Genomic DNA, 7,500 nt, shown 5'->3' with positions numbered 1-7,500 from the left:
TGGGCGTAAAGGGCACGTAGGCGGTGAAGTATCGGAAGGAAGGGTTGTGGTTAGCCCGCTGTGCCACCGAGCTTTCAGAGCATATGGCTTTAACTTTAAGAAAACCATATCGCCGACATGGAAGGAGCGATCAGAAAGCCTTTGTCAGCTTGCGTTTTCATCTGTTGGTTAGCTCTGTTGAGGTACAATTTCAGGTTATCAGTCATGGCACGGCGCACCTGCAGCCAACTCTGAACGTCAGAAATAGGCGGCTCCTCTATATCCATAACTTCAATGACCCACAACCTTTGTTCATATCCATAAAGCATTTTGAGAATGGAAAAAATCCAACAAACGAAGGATAGGTAGTGCTCAATGCTCTGCCAAAGAAAGTCATTTAGACCATTTCTGCGGGCAAGAATGCACAAAACAACGCAAGTAAATATCAAGCAAGGCATTGATTCTCTCCTTCGGTTTGACCTTCTGTTTGAGGGTAACGTAGTAAAAATCCTTTATTTCAGGGGATTTCCCTTTTCTTTCCAAATGAATTTATGCTTAGTCTAAAATTGGTAAATACCAATTAATAATATATATATATATATTATTATTATTAGAAATATGTACCAGTTTCCTGAAACTAACAAATAGAGTTATAGCTTTGATTGACTTACTAGCTTACGGGAACGCTTTGAATCTCAACTTACTTTGAACGAGTGCTTCCCATATAGATTTCTGGAAAGAGGAGTGACCGGGGCAGAACTTGAAGCACGGGAGAAGGAAAAAGAATTATACAAGGGGTGCGTAGTTGGTATATGTACGGTATAGACCTTTCTTTGTGAATAGCTAGTTCAGTTACAAGGGTGTATACAAAGGTCTGCTTATAGGTTGAAAAAGCATGGAGAGATAGCCTAGATAGCCAAGAAGATATACGTATTTCATAGAGCTAGCTAATAAAGCTTTTGTTAACTTCAAATAGGCTATTGAATGCAACGGCATATAAAGAAGAAGAAAATGCCAGAGCTAAGAGCTAATATATTCCCAGTCTATGCATGGATAAAGGAATGATAAGAGCTGTGAGCAGTTTATTAAACTACACTACGGCTAATATATATAAGGACAAATCAACTAGAAAAAACCGTTGCCAAAGAAACCATTTGTTTAAGCTTATTCGTTTGCGCTAGGCTAAAAAACTTGATAGAAGAACTAGAGGCCGCCAAGGTCTTCAACCATTAGACAAGCAGGTAGGATCCTTTGCTTACTACTTGAAGTAGAAACCTAGAAGAGGAATTCTTTCTATTCCAAAATCCATCTTCTTTCCGGTCTGCTTCATTCATTCCCTTACTAATAAATCCAATTCATCGCTAATGGCGAAACCAGCCTCTATGTACACCGCACAACTAACCGTTGCTTGGTAGGTTCGATCAACTCTTCTCACCTTTCCGTCGACATCTACTAAGGCTTCAGCTTAAGTGGGTTCAGCCACCCCAAATCTGACTCGATCCAGGTTTACATATCATAAAGGGCTTCGACAAGCGGTTTGATTCGTTCTTTGAGCAAAAAGATAAGGTCGGAATACCGGAGTTCTTTCTTTGCTTCCAAGAACATAGATTCCTTCTTCAACCCAGGTCATGACCGAGGGTGGGTATCTCACTCGCATATCTAGAGCCCAGCATCTCTCCTGAACGACACCTTCTCCAGACTCTACTAGTGGTATTTCCCGAGGCGAGGGTAAATATGTGCATTCATATCGGTCAAGAAACGACAATGACTCTTCTTCTTTCTGGGAAGGTATGGGCACCTCACAATTCTTATACGACATTAGTGGAAGCGAACATTCGTAGCATTCATTGTCACCGATCATTGACAAAAGAAGAAAAAGAAGCCGTACGACAACTTAAGGAATCTTTAGATTTGGCGGCTATAGACTCAAGGGGCACAGACAGGTTGCCGGTACTCTTTTTAGCTAACTAAAGTCCAACCTCCTTTGCCGAAAGAGGATGAAACGGATCAGCCGATTCAACTTAGCATTACCCGACTCGTAACTTCAAGCACAACCATCCATCTCAATCCAAAATCTCTGATCGTCTGCGATCCAAACCCAAACTCTCCTCCGGTTTTGGATATATAGACAGTGCCTGCTCTCAAACCAACCAAGACAGCAGCAAGTTCCAATCGAGAACAAGACGACAGATCAATATGACCAATTTCTATAATATCTCGGGTGAATACATGAAAAAGTGTTGTTTAGCTCAGTGAAATGGAATAAGGAAGAGAAAGTGTAGTGTGATAAGGGAAGATGCAAGTCAATTTTTAGGTTTTCAAGCAAGGCTGAGATAGATATACAAACCAGAAGAATTCACATCAGAACCCTTTCCTGCTTCCCCTTTTTACCCATGGGACTCGACTCGCATTTTTATCTCCTACGCTTGCTTTTACAGTCCCCCTACGAGCAGCCCAGAATCAATGAAGGAGTTCATTCAGCACCGAGCTGAGCGAGCGTAGATTCAATATGTTGATTGTACCGAACGAAGGATTTGCCTTATCACGAAAGCCACATTCGTTTCGTTTGAGGAAGTCACACGTCCTGTTCCCTATAAATAAGGAGATCCATTCTTTTTTTTCAGAATTCCCCTCTTCTTCCTCCTCAAGCCCCTATCACAAGACCAAGCGGATCTCATCCTGCAGAAGACTCAGAGCGGATCTATCTAATGGCATGGCTGGCTGGCGGATGTGATCTATTCTCGTGTAACATCGCTTTCTTTCTTCTCCCTCCATTTTCTTCACTACTACCGCTTCTACACATAAATCAAAGAAGCATTGTGGAATAGTGGCATTTCGTTAATGGCTAAAATGTTCTTAGTGAAAGGGTTGCCGCAAAACCGGCAAACTCAGAGCGGTCTCTAGAAGTGAATAGGAGCATAGCGGCATCATCCAAGCCAAACACATCTCCTCAGTCAAGGGTCTTCTCGCGCAAAGAAGATAAAAAACATAACAATTGATTTCGCTTAATGCATGTCACCCGCCCGCTCTCAATACAGCAAGTGACTCTCTCTCACAAGACGGAGAAAGATTACCGATCCATACAATCCAATTTGATCAGAAGTGAGTTCATTGTTGTTGTATAGCGAAACCTTTCCTTGACAAAACCATTCTCAGCTAATAGAAGCCGAGCTATCTATCCAGATCAGGGTTGAACGAAGCGAATGGAAAAGCCAAAGAAAACATAAATCCATTGTGATTAGAAACGAGTGACTCTACAGCCAAGGCTCGATGGCGATGTAAGAAAGAAAGAATGGGGAGTTAGGGCTTCGGTTTCCTTTGTAGCCAGTTTCAATTCCAAATCATTTGCCGACATGCGGACTCAATTCTCTTTTATGGGATGACTTTTATTATCCAAGTTGTCTATTTACGTGGGTGAATCAAGTACAACAAGTCACGTCAGAGCTTGTGGTAGAAGATTGGGCTCTGCTACGCAGATCCACTCAACTAGGAAAGAAGTACGCATTGCTGATTAACTGTTTGAACGATCCTAGTTACTAGTAGCTAATCAAGTAAGAGTAGGGTGGCTGAGAAGCTTCTTGCCGGTGCCCCCAAAAGCAAAGCACAGACTCTACTCACCCACGCGTTTTCCACCTATGAAGGGAGAAATCATCGAAATATCCTCATCCCCTGAAAGGGAACCCGAAAACAGGACGAGAGTGGATAGGGTGACTAAGGAGGCCGTAAAAATTAGTAGTGCATTTTTGAAAGATAAGATTGCAAAAAGGCGAGAGCAGCATAATTGTTAGTTAGGGGTAAGAGGGGACGAGCCCGTATAGAAAGTAAATCCTTCTTTTTCCGATATGCCTCTCCGCAAGCAAGGAGTGCCACGCACGAGCGGAGCGAAAACTAAGCAAGGGGAATTCCATCATTCCATGGAAAGCATGCGAAATCCTTTGATTGTTTATAGAATCAAAATAACTATATAGTCTTTCTTGTTCCACTTGCAAGGCAAGGAAAATAAAATGTCAGTTTCGTTATTACAACCTTATTTTTTTTATGTCAAATACAAAAAGCTACGCGCAAATTTTCGTTGGATCTCGGTTGTTCTTAACAGCGATGGCTATTCATTTAAGTCTTTGGGTAGCACCACCAGATCTTCAACAAGGTGGAAATTCTCGTATTTCATATGTACATGTTCCTGCGGCTCGGATGAGTATAGTTATTTATATCGCGACAGCTATAAACAGTTCCTTGTTCCCATTAACAAAACATCACCTTTTTCTTTGCTCTTCCGGAACCGGTACAGAAATTGGTGCTTTTTCTACTTTGTTTACGTTAGTGACTGGGGGGTTTCGGGGAAGGCCTATGTGGGGTACCTTTCGGGTGTGGGATGCTCGTTTAACTTCTGTATTCATCTTGTTCCTTATTTACCTGGGTGCAATGCGTTTTCAAAAGCTTCCTGTCGAACCGGCTCCTATTTCAATCCATGCTGGACCGATCGATATACCAATAATAAAGTCTCCAGTCAACTGGTGGAATACATCGCATCAACCTGGGAGCATTAGCCGATCTGGTACATCAATACATGTTCCTATGCCCATTCCAATCTTGTCTAACTTTGCTAACTTCCCCTTCTCTACCTGTATCTTGTTCGTTCTGGAAACACGTCTTCCTATTCCATCTTTTCCTGAATCACCCTTAACGAAAGAAATGGAAGCTCAAGAAGGAATACCACTAAAAACCTAGTTCGCTCTCAAATAAAAACATAGTTCACTCGCTAAAGCATCCATGGCTGAATGGTGAAAGCGCCCACCAACCTAGAAAGGCCAAATGGGTCAAAAAGTAGGTTCGATTCCTGCCGGATGCACTGCCTCTTAAAGACAGAAACAGAGGAGGGAAAGAAGGTAGTATAGGGAACTTGCTTTTGGATTCTTATCAAAAGTGAATCCCTCTAACACTTCTATTAGTGTTTTATGAGAAAATCTTTTATAGACACAACAAGTGTGAAAATCCTTAGTCACTAGGCAAGAAAGCTCTATGGGAACAAAAAGGATACAATTAGTTCAGAATCGAAAAAATGTACAATTTCAAAGGAAAGAAGGAATGGCAAGTTTCCCTGCATTTAACATCAATCAATCTAGAAATAGGTAAAGGAAGGCGTATCACAGGGGTATTTTTCTTTTTTCTATTCACTTCCGTGGGGTTCTAAATTGAAAACATGAACACAAACGAAATGGTATTGAAATTACATAAAAAAAGAAAAGGGAGGAGTAGCTCTTGGTTTAAAGAAAAGGGAGGAGATGGATCGAATTCAGTCTTTTTCCTTTCTTTGATGATCTTCAACACATCTATTTGAATTCCCTGCGAGTGAAGGATTCTCGTATGGAGAAAAACCTCTTGAGCGCTATCTGATCTTATTTTTTTATTTCAAATATGGGACCTGCCTTTTTAATGGGACATCCCGGCAACAGGCCTACTCATTCATGTGGCCAAGTACTCGACCAATCCTCGGAGCGAAGGGATGAGCGAATTATCGAGGTCTGGTTCATTGAGGTCAGCATCACATGAAACCTTTAGCACTTTCGTTCGATATTGGATGGAGTATGGCTGGAAGGTCAGTCTAGCTAGTCTTGCCAACCGGCCCTTCCTCGTCTTCTCCTTGGTACCTACCGCTATTGAACTTCGGTACCTATATTCCTGAAACAAGACAAACCTTCATGAAGACCTTATATTTTGGAATAAGATCGGACATTTCCACATTGAGGTGAAATTACATAAGAGGAAAATAATCCTGGACTACGAAAGCTGCCCTTGTGTGGTAGAACCAGGTCTTCCACCGGGCGGTCAGCCAAGTACTGAAGCCCCTATCTTGATATAGAATAGAAGTGAGTTAACACTAAAAATAGAAGAAGCCCTATGATTTTTTAGCCCTGCTATCAATCACTTCGGTAAAGGGATCGAAAGATTATGGTCTGAAATAGAGATTTGAGAGTCCCTTGTGTGAGTACGTGCTGAAGAGCAAGGAGTGAAAGTGAGTTCATCTTTCTTTCTGCTAGTTGTTTCCTACTAATAGTGATTAGTGAGTGCCCCATACATAGCCAATGTCCGCCCATGTTCACATCCAGTCTTGTCTGTACACTAGTGAAGCTTCCAGCTCTATGCTATGTATGGTAGTCGTTTGACTCGGGAATCCCTGATAAAAGCTTTTAGTCCGTGCCTGGCAGTTTCAGCCGTGGTCCAGTCCAGCAGCCTCTTTTCGATCCAAGAGTCGCATGAGAAGAAAGCTTCCGATTAGCTTCAGTTAGTGTTAGTTAAATAGAACGGGAACCTCGTAACTATGCCAAGCCCGATCTTGGTTCCAATGCTGCAGAGAAAGGTTATGGGTAAAAAGAAGGTCTTTATCCTGGCGCTGCGGAGACCGGTGTTGCTGATCGAACTCATTTTCTTTCGAGGAGATCGAAAATCTCTGAATTTCTGCGAAACGAATTTACATATTTACTGTGAGGGGCTTTGAAAAGCAAAAGGATGAACACTGATTTAGATCCTCTGAAAGCGCAGGAAGTATGCCTTTTGAGCTTTTTCTCCACCCACCTCTGAGCATCCTGTTGGAATGGTCCTAGAAAGACTACGTACGAGAAATCATTCTGACAGCCAACTTTCCTTCTTCTGAGCAAATAAATGTAGTATTTAGTCCAACCAATCATTGGTGAATCTATGTTTTTCGTGAAAAGTGGAGTATTTGTGCCCAAGATCTTTCTATTCCCTTTAGTAGGTGCACACATCTCGTATGGTAAATATACCTTTGTGCCCTATAAGGTAAGATTGATTGACGGAGTCAAGAGATGGAGATCTTGGTTTAGCAGCGGCTGCGTGTCCTTTTCTTTCGTGAAAGGTATGATCTAGAGTGTGATTCTGATCCCGTGATTGGGTGCTTGGTGTAGAATGAGTGGAGCATACTAGGAATGCCGAATGCTCGCTCAGTGAGGGAGCTCTGTTGGAGAAGTGTGGGACCAGAAAGAGGGAATACCCATGTCAGGCCATGTAAGGCCAATAGTTGAGGTACCTGGATCCAGACGAAACTCCAAACATGTAAGAATCTACCTTGAAGCAAGGTTTCTACTGGTTAATGCGTTCCACCCTATTGATGACAACTAATGTTACTAAAAGCTTAGATGAAGAAAGAGCTTCTGAGCAAAGGCTTGTTGGCTTTGGTTGTTGGCGTGGATTATCTTGTTAAGTCTGCAGAGATGGTGAGCGTGAAGAAAGGACACTACCATCAAAGAAAGACAGCTCTCAAATGGATTTGCTGGTCTATGATGACCAAGTAGAAACATCCGTTCCACATAGGTGATTTTTATAGAAGCATAGGCGCAAGCTCTTCTCAAAAGAATTTTGTTTATAGGATTCAGTCGTCTGTTTGTTTTGTTTTGAATTGACATAGAGAAATCTTTCTCGCGTTCCCTTAATTCAGGAATAGGTGGCGAAGGCTACTTGTTCCTTGTATATATATATAAAGGAAAGGGGTTATTTTTCCTTTAC

At 42.0% G+C, this 7,500-nt stretch overlaps 1 pseudogene; it reads left to right on the top strand.

The window, feature by feature from the left end:
- The first annotated feature begins 3,894 nt into the window (after positions 1-3,894).
- Positions 3,895-4,707, top strand: LOC123446372 (annotated as a pseudogene).
- Positions 4,708-7,500: the final 2,793 nt, after the last annotated feature.

Source organism: Hordeum vulgare, chromosome 4H (assembly GCF_904849725.1).
Source record: "Hordeum vulgare subsp. vulgare chromosome 4H, MorexV3_pseudomolecules_assembly, whole genome shotgun sequence".
Taxonomy (NCBI): Eukaryota; Viridiplantae; Streptophyta; class Magnoliopsida; order Poales; family Poaceae; genus Hordeum; species Hordeum vulgare.
Note: the sequence above shows the minus strand (reverse complement) of the source record. Positions and strands in the feature narration are given on the sequence as shown.